This window comes from Somniosus microcephalus, chromosome 15, assembly GCF_052327205.1.
Source record: "Somniosus microcephalus isolate GS21.2 chromosome 15, FLI_Smic_1.0, whole genome shotgun sequence".
Lineage (NCBI taxonomy): Eukaryota > Metazoa > Chordata > Chondrichthyes > Squaliformes > Somniosidae > Somniosus > Somniosus microcephalus.
This window is the reverse complement of record NC_141001.1, coordinates 47,294,252-47,307,297: the sequence shown is the minus strand read 5'-3', so window position 1 is coordinate 47,307,297 and position 13,046 is coordinate 47,294,252.

Here is a 13,046-nt window from a genome sequence, read left to right as displayed (position 1 = left end):
GAAGGTCAGGAACTGGGGGGAGTGAGAAGGTCAGGAACTGGGGGTGGGAGAGAAGGTCAGGAACTGGGGGGAGTGAGAAGGTCAGGAACTGGGGGTGGGAGAGAAGGTCAGGAACTGGGGGGGGAGAGAAGGTCAGGAACTGGGGGGAGAGAGAAGGTCAGGAACTGGGGGGAGAGAAGGTCAGGAACTGAGGGGGAGAAGGTCAGGAACTGAGGGGGAGAAGGTCAGAAACTGGGGGGGAGAGAAGGTCAGGAACTGGGGGGAGAGAAGGTCAGGAACTGGGGGGGAGAGAAGGTCAGGAACTGGGGGGAGAGAGAAGGTCAGGAACTGGGGGGGGAGAGAAGGTCAGGAACTGAGGGGGAGAAGGTCAGAAACTGGGGGGGAGAGAAGGTCAGGAACTGGGGGGAGAGAAGGTCAGGAACTGGGGGGGAGAGAAGGTCAGGAACTGGGGGGAGAGAGAAGGTCAGGAACTGGGGGGGGAGAGAAGGTCAGGAACTGGGGGGAGAGAGAAGGTCAGGAACTGGGGGGAGAGAAGGTCAGGAACTGGGGGGGGAGAGAAGGTCAGGAACTGGGGGGAGAGAAGGTCAGGAACTGGGGGGGGAGAGAAGGTCAGGAACTGCGGGGGAGAGAAGGTCAGGAACTGGGGGGAGAGAAGGTCAGGAACTGGGGGGAGAGAAGGTCAGGAACTGGGGGGAGAGAAGGTCAGGAACTGGGGGAGAGAAGGTCAGGAACTGGGGGGAGAGAAGGTCAGGAACTGGGGGGAGAGAGGTCAGGAACTGGGGGGAGAGAAGGTCAGGAACTGGGGGGAGAGAAGGTCAGGAACTGGGGGGGGAGAGAAGGTCAGGAACTGCGGTGGGGAGAGGTCAGGAACTGGGGGGAGAGAAGGTCAGGAACTGGGGGGGGAGAGAAGGTCAGGAACTGCGGGGGAGAGAAGGTCAGGAACTGGGGGGGAGAAGGTCAGGAACTGGGGGGGAGAGAAGGTCAGGAACTGCGGGGGGAGAGAAGGTCAGGAACTTGTTTGGGGGTCGGGAGACGGTCTTAACCCGCGAGGTGAGCTCTGTCCGGAGTCGGCAGTCAGAATGGCTCGAATTTACAAAATAACTGATTGTAGGCAGGATCTAATTACACATTCCAGAGAACCTGCTGGGTGTGTCTTGTCCTCGAAAGGGACCAATCAGCAATCAGGACTTGTAATCCAAGGGGACCAATCAGAGCTTTTGGTGTTGCGAATAAAAACATCCTTTTTTTAAATCTCATCGGGGATCTACTGCCACTTAGTGTCTGCTTTGTTACACTGCACCTACCTAGTGCACACCTGTGAGGCCTACACAGTGCCTGCTGAAATCAATGGAAATTAAAATCTGACAGTTTCTATAAGGGGCACCTGATCTACAATGTGAGTTTTACTCCAAGTTGAAACTCTACTCCATTATGTCAGGGAGACCCACCTGCTGCCGCCCAGTATCTACCCTGACACACTGCATCTACCTGCTGCCACCAGGTGCCCACTGACTCACTGCACCCACCTGCTACCACCCAGTACCCATCCAGCTGACACACTGCACCCACCTGCCACCCAGTACCACCCTGACACACTGCATCATCATCATCATCATAGAATCATAGACATTTACAGCACAGAAGGAGGCCATTCAGCCTATCTTGTCTGTGCTGGCTGGCAAAAAGTTATCCAGCCTAATCCCACTTTTCAGCACTTGGTCCGTATCCTTGTAGGTTACGACACTTCAACTGCATATCCAAGTACTTATTAAATGCGAGGGTTTCTGCCTCTACCACCCTTTCAGGCAGTGCACACACCTGCCACCTAGTGCTCACCCTGACACACTGCACCTACTGTAATGTATATACCTTTAAGGGGGGGAGCTACTTTTTACAGCTCAAGTATACTGTAGTACCGGCAGTGACCACACCTGTATATAGCACTGAGTAGTAATCTGTACAGTCAGTTCAACTGTGAGCCACGTTGAGTAAACACCTGTTGTACCGTTTCTGCTGCAGCCTGTATCTTATTATACCCAGACACAACATTGACGACGAGGCAAGTTCGAACCTACCTGCAACTCTGCATCACCTCCTGGGGATTCGTTCCTGGAGATCAGTGGATTGGAGGTCAAGGCCAGAGACTCGGGCGTCGACCACGGGCAACCGCCCAGTCATCCAGCAGAGACTCGAGAATTGCGGGGGAGGCTGTCGAGAGCCAGGCTTGGCTTTCCAGTCGAGGTGGTCCAGCGAAACGGGCTGGCAACAGGTAGTGCGCAGACCCTTCCCGGACAGCGGCGGGCTAGAGCCCGACCGAGTGGCACAGCAAAGGGCCGAGCAGCGTCGACGGGGGAGAGAGAGAGAGGGCAGAGCGCACAGGGTGCAGCCGGTGTTCAGGGGCCGAGCAGCGTCGGAGAGAGGGAGAGAGAGGCGCGCAGAAACCCGCGAGGCACCGCCATTGCCACGAGGACTGCCGAGTGCGGCGTTGGCAGCAGCGGGGGAGGAAGGAAAGCGCGGGAGACACAATTTTAAGCCAGTGGGAGACGCCATTTTAAACCACACCCAAAATGCCGAAGAGTGGCAGTATCACCGCATTTGACAATGAAGTTGAAGATTGGACTACATATGTCGAGCGAATAGAGGTGTACTGCAAGGCAAATGAGGTGTCAGATGACAAGAAAGCGTCGGTATTGTTAAATTTTATGGGTGCAAAGACGTATGGGTTATTACAAAATCTAGTAACCCCAACGAAGACAATGGAAAAGAGTTTTGAAGACATAGTAACGATACTACAGGAACATTTAAACCCCACACCGCTGCTGATAGCAGAAAGATTCAAGTTTCACAAACGGAACCAGCATAAGGATGAAAGCAATGCTGATTATTTAACAGAACTGCGCACTATCGAAACACTGCCAGTTTGGAGCAGGACTGGCAGATACCTTAAGGGACAAGTTTGTGTGTGGGCTTCAAAGTGAAGGAACCCAGAAACGGCTTTTATCTGAAAAGGACCTTACGCTGGAAAAGGCTTTCAGCATTGCGGTATCATATGAAGCAGCAGCACGGGGGCGCTGCAGAGATACAACAGAGACTGCAAGAATATGGCACAAACGAAATGTCATATGGAACAGAGAAGTGCTATCACTGCGGCAGAACAACACACGACCAGAATGATTGCTGGTTCAAAGACAAAGTGTGCAGACAGTGTGGAAAAGTAGGACACATAGCACGAGTCTGCAGGTCGGGAAAGAAAACCAACAATAAGAAACCTGCCAAAGGAAAGTACAAGAAGGTACATAAGATGACGGAGAATAGTTCAGACGAACAAAAGAGTGATAACGACTCCGAAAGCAGGGAACTGAGTTGTCTGAAACTACATAATGTGATCACAATGGAGGATCACCGAACCATTTGGGTCACTCTCAAGATAGCAGGAGTCCAGGTAAAGATGGAATTGGACACAGGATCAGCCCTAACAGTCATAAACCGACAGGACTACGAGCGGCTATTCTCACACATACCCTTGAGAGACACAAAAATTATTTTGAAGACGTACACGGGGCAAAAAGTCTACCCCAAAGGAAAAATAAGGGTGACTGTTATATATAACAGTAAGGAAACACCAAAACTAGACCTGTATGTATTGCAAGATGGAGGACCAACATTACTGGGATGTGAATGGATCCGGAAAATACAACTGGATTGGCATTCCATACAGGCACTGACTGTGGCTGACAAAAAGGATGACGACGTCACACCTGGGCGACTGTCAAAGATCCTAACTGACGCGAAAGAAGTGTTCCAGCAAGGACTCGGAACACTAAAAGGCATGACAGTGACGATTAAAATTGAAGAAAACACAAGCCCAAAATGTTTTACGGCCAGACCGATACCTTATGCGATCCGCCCAGCCGTCGAAGCAGAGCTGGAGAGTCTGGAACGTTCAGGTGTACTGTCCAAGGTAGACTGGAGTGAGTGGGTTACACCCATTGTCCCTGTGATGAAAAAGTCGTTGAGCAGCACGCCTGGGGAACCAAGGAAGGTTCGCATCTGTGGGGACTTTAAGGTAACAGTGAACCCGGCCCTTCACACCGTACAATATCCACTTCCGTGGATTGAAGATATTTTCGCCTCGCTATCTGGAGGGAAACGCTTCACTAAGATTGATCTGGCCCAGGCGTATCTGCAAATGGAGGTAGAAGAAGCATCAAAAAAATACCTCACAATCAACACCCATAAAGGTCTCTACCAATACAACCGGCTGGTATTTGGGGTAGCATCAGCTCCGGCTATTTGGCAGAGGGCAATGGAACAAGTCCTGCAAGGGATCCCAGGGACCCAGTGTAATTTGGACGACATCCTGGTCACAGGCGAAAATGACAGTGATCACCTTGCCAACCTGGAGCAGGTGCTCACTAGATTGCAGGAATATGGGCTCCGAGCTAACCGCCCCAAATGCGAGTTTTTTAGAAAACAGGTCTCGTATTGTGGCCACGTTATCGATAAAGAGGGGTTACATAAGTCCCCAGAGAAGATTGAGATAGTAGTCAAGGCTCCAGCACCTGAAAATGTGTCACAACTGAGGTCGTTCCTCGGGTTGGTAAACTACTACCATAAGTTCTTGCCAAATTTGTCTACAATACTACACCCACTGAACACCCTACTGCAAACTGGGGTGCCATGGAAGTGGAGTGACGAGTGTAGACTGTTGTGTATGTGCCTTTAAGAGAAGAACTGATTCTATACTGCAGTAGCGGCAGTGACCACCCCTGTATATAAAGCCATAGCAGGCTCCTGTATTTCAGTCTTGAATTACTCTCTGTTCAGTAAATACCTGTTTTATTGTTCTCCTGTAGTCTGAGTATTATTGATCCTCGGACACTACACTGGCGACGGGCAGGTTCGAACTCACCTGCAGTACTGCATCACCTCACGGGGATCTTTTCCCTGAAGAGAAGCTTCTTGGAGGTCGAAGTCAGAACGGCGGGCGTCGACCGCGGGCAACCGCCCAGGGATCCATCGGAGAGTTGCAGGGGAGGCTGTGGAGAGTTGGGCCTGGAAGGACCCTTGAAGGACACGTCCATTGTATTGAAGACATACACGGGGCAAAAAGTCTACCCCAGAGGAAAAATAAGGGTGCCAGTTGAATACAACGGCAAGGAAACACAGAAACTGTATCTATATATACTACCAGATGGAGGACCACCATTATTGGGACGTGGATGGATCCGAAAAATATAATTGGATTGGCATTCCATTCAGGCGCTAACTGTGACTGATAAAAAGGATGATGACGTCACACCTGGACGACTGTCAAAAATTCTAACCGACGCGAAAGAGGTGTTCCAACAAGGACTTGGGACTCTAAAAGGAGTAATGGCAACGATAAAAATCGAAGATAACGCAAACCCAAAATTATTTAAGGCCAGACCGGTACCTTACGCGATCCGCCCAGCCGTTGAAGCAGAGCTGGAGAGTCTGGAGCGTTCGGGTGTGCTGTCCAAGGTGGACTGGAGCGAGTGGGCCACACCCATCGTTCCTGTAATGAAGAAATCATTGAGCAGAACGCCTGGGGAATCGAAGAAGGTTTGCATCTGTGGGGACTTCAAGGTAACTGTGAACCCAGTCCTGCACACAGTACAATATCCACTTCCACGGATAGAAGATATTTTCGCCTCACTATCTGGAGGGAAACGCTTTACAAAGATTGATCTGGCCCAAGCGTATCTACAAATGGAGGTGGAAGAAGCGTCTAGGAAATACCTCACGATAAACACTCACAAAGGCCTTTACCAGTACAATCGACTGGTATTCGGGGTAGCATCAGCCCCGGCTATTTGGCAGAGGGCGATGGAACAAGTCCTGCAAGGGATCCCGGGGACCCAGTGTTATTTGGATGACATCCTGATTACGGGCGAAAATGACAGTGAACACCTTGCCAACCTGGAGCAGGTGCTCACGAGATTACAGGAATATGGGCTACGAGCCTACCGCCACAAATGCGAGTTCTTCAGGAGACAAATCTCGTATTGTGGCCACATGATTGATGAGGAAGGGTTGCATAAGTCGCCGGACAAGATTGAAGCTGTAGTCAAGGCTCCAGCACCGGAAAATGTGTCGCAACTGAGGTCGTTCCTCGGGTTGGTGAACTACTACCATAAGTTCTTGCCGAATTTATCTACAATTCTGCACCCACTGAACGCCCTACTGCAAACTGGAGTAACATGGAAATGGAGTGATGAGTGTAAGCGTGCCTTTCAGAAATGTAAATGCCTAATCACTTCAAAAGAAGTATTGGCCCACCACAATCCAACACTACCGATTCGGTTAGCATGTGATGCGTCTCCCTACGGCATCGGAGCGGTGCTGTCACACAAATTCCCTGACGGTTCAGAGAGGCCAATAGCCTTTGCGTCGCGCTCGTTAACCTCAGCCGAGCATAACTACGCCCAGATTGACAGGGAGGCCCTCAGCCTGGTGTGGGGGGTGAAGAAGTTCAATCACTATCTGCACGGGCAGAAATTCACCCTACTGACTGATCATCAGCCCCTGGTCTCCATTTTTAACCCAAAGAAGGGCGTTCCGGTGATGACGGCACAACGACTGCAAAGCTGGTCACTTTTTCTAGGGGCACATCAGTACGACATAGAGTACAAGGGTACGAAACAGCATGGAAACGCTGATGGGCTGTCGCGCCTACCGTTGCCTACGGTAGAGGAAGCACCTGCAGTGGACCCTGTTGAGATATTCCATGCGACCATAGTCGAATGTCTACCTGTTACAAACTCAAGTATAGAGAAGGAAACCCGAAATGACCCGACACTGTCTCGGGTATATGATTTGACGGTGAAGGGATGGCCAGCACATGGCAACTCACTGTTGCCAGCATTCTCGACAAGGAGAGAACAGCTGTCAGTGTGCCGGGGGACCTTGATGTGTGGATCCCGAGTGGTAATTCCACCCAAGTTGAGAGATAGAGTGCTCAATGAGCTTCATGAGGGTCATCTGGGAGGGGTAAAAATGAAGAGCCTAGCCAGGGCGTTTGTGTGGTGGCCGGGAATCGATAAAGAAATTGAGGATATGACCAAGAGATGCACAGGATGCCAGAAGGTCCAAAACGCTCCACCACAGGCCCCGCTACATCCATGGGAGTGGCCCTCATCTCCATGGCAACGGGTACACATTGATTTTGCTGGTCCATTTATGCACTCAATGTTCCTAATTGCTGTGGACGCCCATTCGAAATGGCCAGAGGTCATCAAAATGTCCTCCACCACCACAGAGAAAACTATTGCAGTCCTACGGACCATCTTCGCCAGGAATGGCTTGCCAGAACAGATTTGCTCCGACAATGGGCCACAGTTTGTGTCAGAGGATTTCCAGAGGTTTCTGAGGAATAATGGGGTGAAGCATTACACATCTGCCCCATATCATCCAGCCGCAAATGGATTGGCTGAGAGGTTTGTTCAGACCTTTAAAAAGGCCATAAAGGCAATGCATAATGACGACATACCACTACAACACAAGGTGGATAATTTCTTGTTTGCTTACCGGAATGCGACACATGCAGTCACCAACCAGGCCCCAGCCATGATGTTCTTTAACCGAAGGTTAAGATCTCGCCTGGATTTGCTCAGACCAAACGTACGAAGAGATGTTGAGAGTAAGCAATTCCAGCACATCCATGAGAAGCCAACAAGGAGCTTCAATGTAGGGCAACCAGTCTTGGCCCGCGACTACCGAACAGAAAAATGGCAGCCAGGAACGATATGCACACGGCAGGGCCCACTAATGTACACAGTGGACGTTGGGTAGAGCATCGTGAGACGCCATGCTGACCAGATCCTAGAGTCACAGGAACAAGTCAACCCCATGCCTCGCCCATACGTACTTGGTAATGAACCCGACGTACAGGTTGCATCTACCCCAGAAACAGTAGCATCGGAAACTGATGAACCAACCGACGACAGGGTGCCAGAATCGCCTCCGCACCAAGAGCAAGACACTCGGGAAAGGTGCTATCCAGAAAGGATCAGGAGGCCTCCCCAAAGACTGAATATATATAAATAGACTATTTTCAGCTAATGTTGCATGTTAAAAGTGTTCATTGTAATTAGTTTGATATTTAATTGTTAAATGAGTGTTATGGTACTGTTAATCTAAAAGGGGAGGAATTGTAATGTATATACCTTTAAGGGGGGGAACTACTTTTTACAGCTCATGTATACTGTAGTACCGGCAGTGACCACACCTGTATATAGCACTGAGTAGTAATCTGTACAGTCAGTTCAACTGTGAGCCACGTTGAGTAAACACCTGTTGTACCGTTTCTGCTGCAGTCTGTGTCTTATTATACCCAGACACACCTACCTGCTGCCACCTAGTGCTCACCCTGACACACTGCACCTACCTGCTGCCACCTAGTGCTCACCCTGACTCACTGCACCTACCTGCTGCCACCTAGTGCTCACCCTGACACACTGCCCCTACCTGCTGCCACCTAGTGCTCATGCTGACACACTGCACCTACCTGCTGCCACCTAGTGCTCATGCTGACTCACTGCACCTACCTGCTGCCACCTAGTGCTCACCCTGACACACTGCACCTACCTGCTGCCACCTAGTGCTCACCCTGACTCACTGCACCTACCTGCTGCCACCTAGTGCTCACCCTGACACACTGCACCTACCTGCTGCCACCTAGTGCTCACCCTGACTCACTGCACCTACCTGCTGCCACCTAGTGCTCACCCTGACACGCTGCACCCACCTGCTGCCACCTAGTGCTCACCCTGACACACTGCACCTACCTGCTGCCACCTAGTGCTCATCCTGACACACTGCACCTACCTGCTGCCATCCAGTGCCCATTCTAACACACTTTACACATCTGCCGCCTCCTCGTGCTGACTCTTACACAATGGTCCAAGGACATGACAAAGGGTTTTGACCTGAAACGTTGACTCTATTTCTCTCTCCACAGATGTTGCCTGGCCTGCTGTGTTTTTCCAGCATTTTCTGATGTTATTTCGGATTTCCAGCATCTGCAGTATTTTGCTATCGGTCCAAGGACACTCGCCTATTGCCACCCACTCTTGGGACACTGCACCCATCCAGTGTACATCTGCTGCCACCTAGTGTTTGCAGATAATGGCTGCTCCCATGGGAGGGGCCATGTACTTAGGCTAAACCCATTAAGAGCTCACAGTCACCATGATTTCCTGTTTGTTTTAACAATATTGGAGACATTCATTACTTTCAGATTATATTATTTTCTCTCGTACCCTTTCCAGTTTTGGTGGTGTCCCACACTTTGTGTCTTGGTCCCTCATCTGGGTTTCTCAATAAAAAACAGGAATCACTGATGAAGGTTAGGAATTTTAGATGGCCTACAAATTAATCCTGATTGCTTGCACTAGAGATGAACAGGAACAGAATGTGAACATTTGTGTGTGTTTCTGCGCTCCTCCATTGTTGCGCATGCCCGATTTCTTTTGCTCCACCATTGGTGGCCGGGCCTTCAGCGGCCCTAAGCTCTGGAATTTCCCCCCCAAACCTCTCCGTCTCGCTGCCTCTCTCTCCTCCTTTAAGTCGCTCCTTAAAACCTACATCTTTGACCAAGCTTTTGGTCACCTGACCTCACATCTCCTTAATAACAACAGAAAATGCTGGAAAAACTCAGCAGGCCAGGCAACATCCGTGGAGAGAAAATAGAGTCAACGTTTTGGGTCTAACCCTTTTTCAAAACTCACTGTTTCCTGGACCAATATGTCGAGCAACCAACTAGAGATCAGGCCATCTTAGACTGGGTATTATGTAATGAGAAAGGATTAATTAGCAATTTTGTTTTGCGAGGCCCCCTGGGGAGGAGCGATCATAATATGATAGAATTCTTCATTAAGATGGAGAGTGAAGTAGTTGACTCAGAGACTAGGGTACTGAATTTAAATAAAGGAAAGTACAATGGTATGAGGCGCGAGTTGGCTAGGATAGATTGGGGAACGTTACTTAAAGGGTGGACAGTGGATAGGCAATGGCAAACATTTAAAGATCACATGGATGAACTACAGAATTTCTTCATCCCTGTTTGGCATAAAAATAAAACAAAAAAGGTGGCTCAACCATGGCTAACAAGGGAAATTAGGGATAGCATAAGATCCAAGGAGAGGATATATAAATTGGCAAGAAAAAGCAGCAAACCTGAGGATTGGGAGCAGTTTAGGATTCAGCAAAGGAGGACAAAGGGATTAATTAAGAGGGGGAAAATAGAGTATGAGAGTAAGCTTGCAGGGAACATAAAAACTGACTGTAAAAGCTTCTATAGATATGTGAAGAGAAAAAGATTGGTGAAATCAAGCGTAGGTCCCTTGCAGTCAGAATCTGGGGAATTTATAATGGGGAACAAAGAAATGGTGGACCAATTAAATACATACTTTGGTTCTGTCTTCACAAAGGAGGACACAAATAACCTCCCAGAGATGTCGGGGAACATAGGGTCTAATGAAAGGGAGGAACTGAATGAAAGCAGTATTTGTAGGGAAATGGTGTTAGGGAAATTGACGGGATTGAAGGCCAATAAATCCTCAGGGCCTGATAATCTACATCCTAGGGTACTTAAGGAAGTGGCCCTAGAAATAGTAGATGCATTGCTGGTCATCTTCCAAAATTCTAGAGACTCTGGAACAGTTCCCATGGATTGGAGGGTAGCTAATGTTACCCCACTATTCAAAAAAGGTGGTAGAGAGAAAACGGGGAATTATAGACCGGTAAGCCTGACCTCGGTAGTGGGGAAAATGCTAGAGTCCATTATAAAAGATGTAATAGCAGAGCACTTGGAAAACAGTGACAGGATTGGACAATGTCAACATGGATTTACAAAAGGTAAATCATGCTTGACTAATCTACTGGAATTTTTTGAGGATGTAACTGGTAGAATAGATAAGGGAGAACCAGTGGATGTGATGTATTTGGACTTTCAGAAGGCTTTCGATAAGGTCCCACATAAGAGATTATCGTGCGAAGTTAAAGCACATGGGATTGGAGATAAGGTACTGATTTGGACAGAGAACTGGTTGGCAGACAGGAAGCAAAGAGTTGGAATAAATGGGTCTTTTTCTGAGTGGCAGGCAGTGACTAGTGGGGTACCGCAGGGATTGGTGCTAGGACCCCAGTTATTCACAATATATATATATGATCTAGACGAGGGAACTAGATGTAATATCTCCAAGTTTGCAGATGACACAAAGCTGGGTGGGCGTGTGTGCTGTGAGGAGGATGCAGAGAAACTCCAGTATGGTTGGGTGATTGGACAGAAGCCTGGCAGATGCAGTATAATGTGGATAAATGCGAGGTTATCCATTTTGGTGGCAAAAACAGGAAGGCAGATTATTATCTGAACGGCAATAGATTGGGAAAAGGGGAAGTGCAACGAGACCTGGGTGTCCTTGTGCACCAGTTGCTGAAGGTAAGCATGCAGGTGCAGCAGGCGGTTAAGAAGGCAAATGGTATGTTGACCTTCATAGCGAGAGGATTCGAATACAGGAGCAAGGATGTCTTGCTGCAGTTGTATAGGGCCTTGGTGATACCACACCTTGAGTATTGTGTGCAGTTTTGGTCGCCTTATCTGAGGAAGGATGTTCTTGCCATTGAGGGAGTGCAGCGAAGATTCACCAGACTGATACCTGGGATGGCAGGAATGATGTATGAGGAGAGATTGGGTCGATTAGGCTTATATTCGCTAGAGTTTAGAAGAATGAGAGGGGATCTCATTGAACCTTATAAAATTCTAACAGGACTAGACAGACTAGATGCAGGAAGGATGTTCCCGATGTCGGGGGAGTCCAGAACCAGGGGTCTCAGTCTAAGGATAAGGGGTAAGCCATTTAGGACTGAGATGAGGAGGAATTTCTTCACCCAAAGAGTGATGAACCTGTGGAATTCTCTACCACAGAAGGCAGTTGAGGCCAATTCATTAAATATATTCAAGAAGGAGTTAAGATATATTTCTTAAGGCTAATGGGATCAAGGGATATGGGGAGAAAGCAGGGACAGGGTATTGAATTTGGATGATCAGCCATGATCGCATTAAATGGCAGAACAGGCTCAAGGGGCCGAATGGCCTACTCCTGCTCCTATCTTCTATGTTTCTACGTTAAATCAAATCAAATCGCACCACAGATCGTGGAATCTCAAACGTAAGTGAGTTACACCCATAACCCAAGTATCCATGATCTTTTACTCTAGTTCAACAGTCCCTTCGCCCGAACCAGTTCCCGCCCACAAACCTGGCCATGCCCTCAGGTCGGAAAGGCGAGTTTCCGCCAATTGCACTTGTTCGTGGAGGTTCATCACATTGTGCCTGCAGTGTATGTACCTTTAAGAGAGAACTACTTTTACAGCTCCTGTATACTGTAGTACCGGCAGTGACCACACCTGTATATAAGCCTTGAGCATGCCTCTGTACCCCAGTCTTGAGACTACCCTACTCCAGTAAATACCTGTTGATTGTTAAGTTACAGCATCCGTGTGGTTATTGAAAAACATCATACTCTCAGAATCACGGATCTAACAGTGGCGACGAGTGTCGATTCGAATCTACCTGCAACTCTGCATTTCCCTTCGAGGATTCGCTCCGGGAGGGCGGTGGAAGAAAGTCGAGGCCAGAAACACGGGCGTCGACCACGAGCAACCGCCCAGTCGTCCGGCAGAGAGTGAACATCGCAGGGGAGGCTGTGGAAAGCCGGGCTTGGTTCCCCAGCCACGACGATCAGCAACAGACTGACGACAGGTACCAGGTACAGCGCAGACCCTTCCCGGACAGCGGCGGCTGGAGCCGACCGACGGCAGAGGAAAAGCCGAGCCGCGTCGACGGGGTAAGATAGAGGGTGAAGCGCACAGGGCGCAGCCAGGGGTTGAAAACCGAGCGGCGCCGAGGAAAAACAAAACGGAGAGAGGGTAAAGCAGCAGCCGGGTTCAGGACCGAGCGGCGGAAACGGGAAAGGCGCAAAAAAAAAACCGCGCAGAGCGCAGCCAGGGCTCAAGGGCTG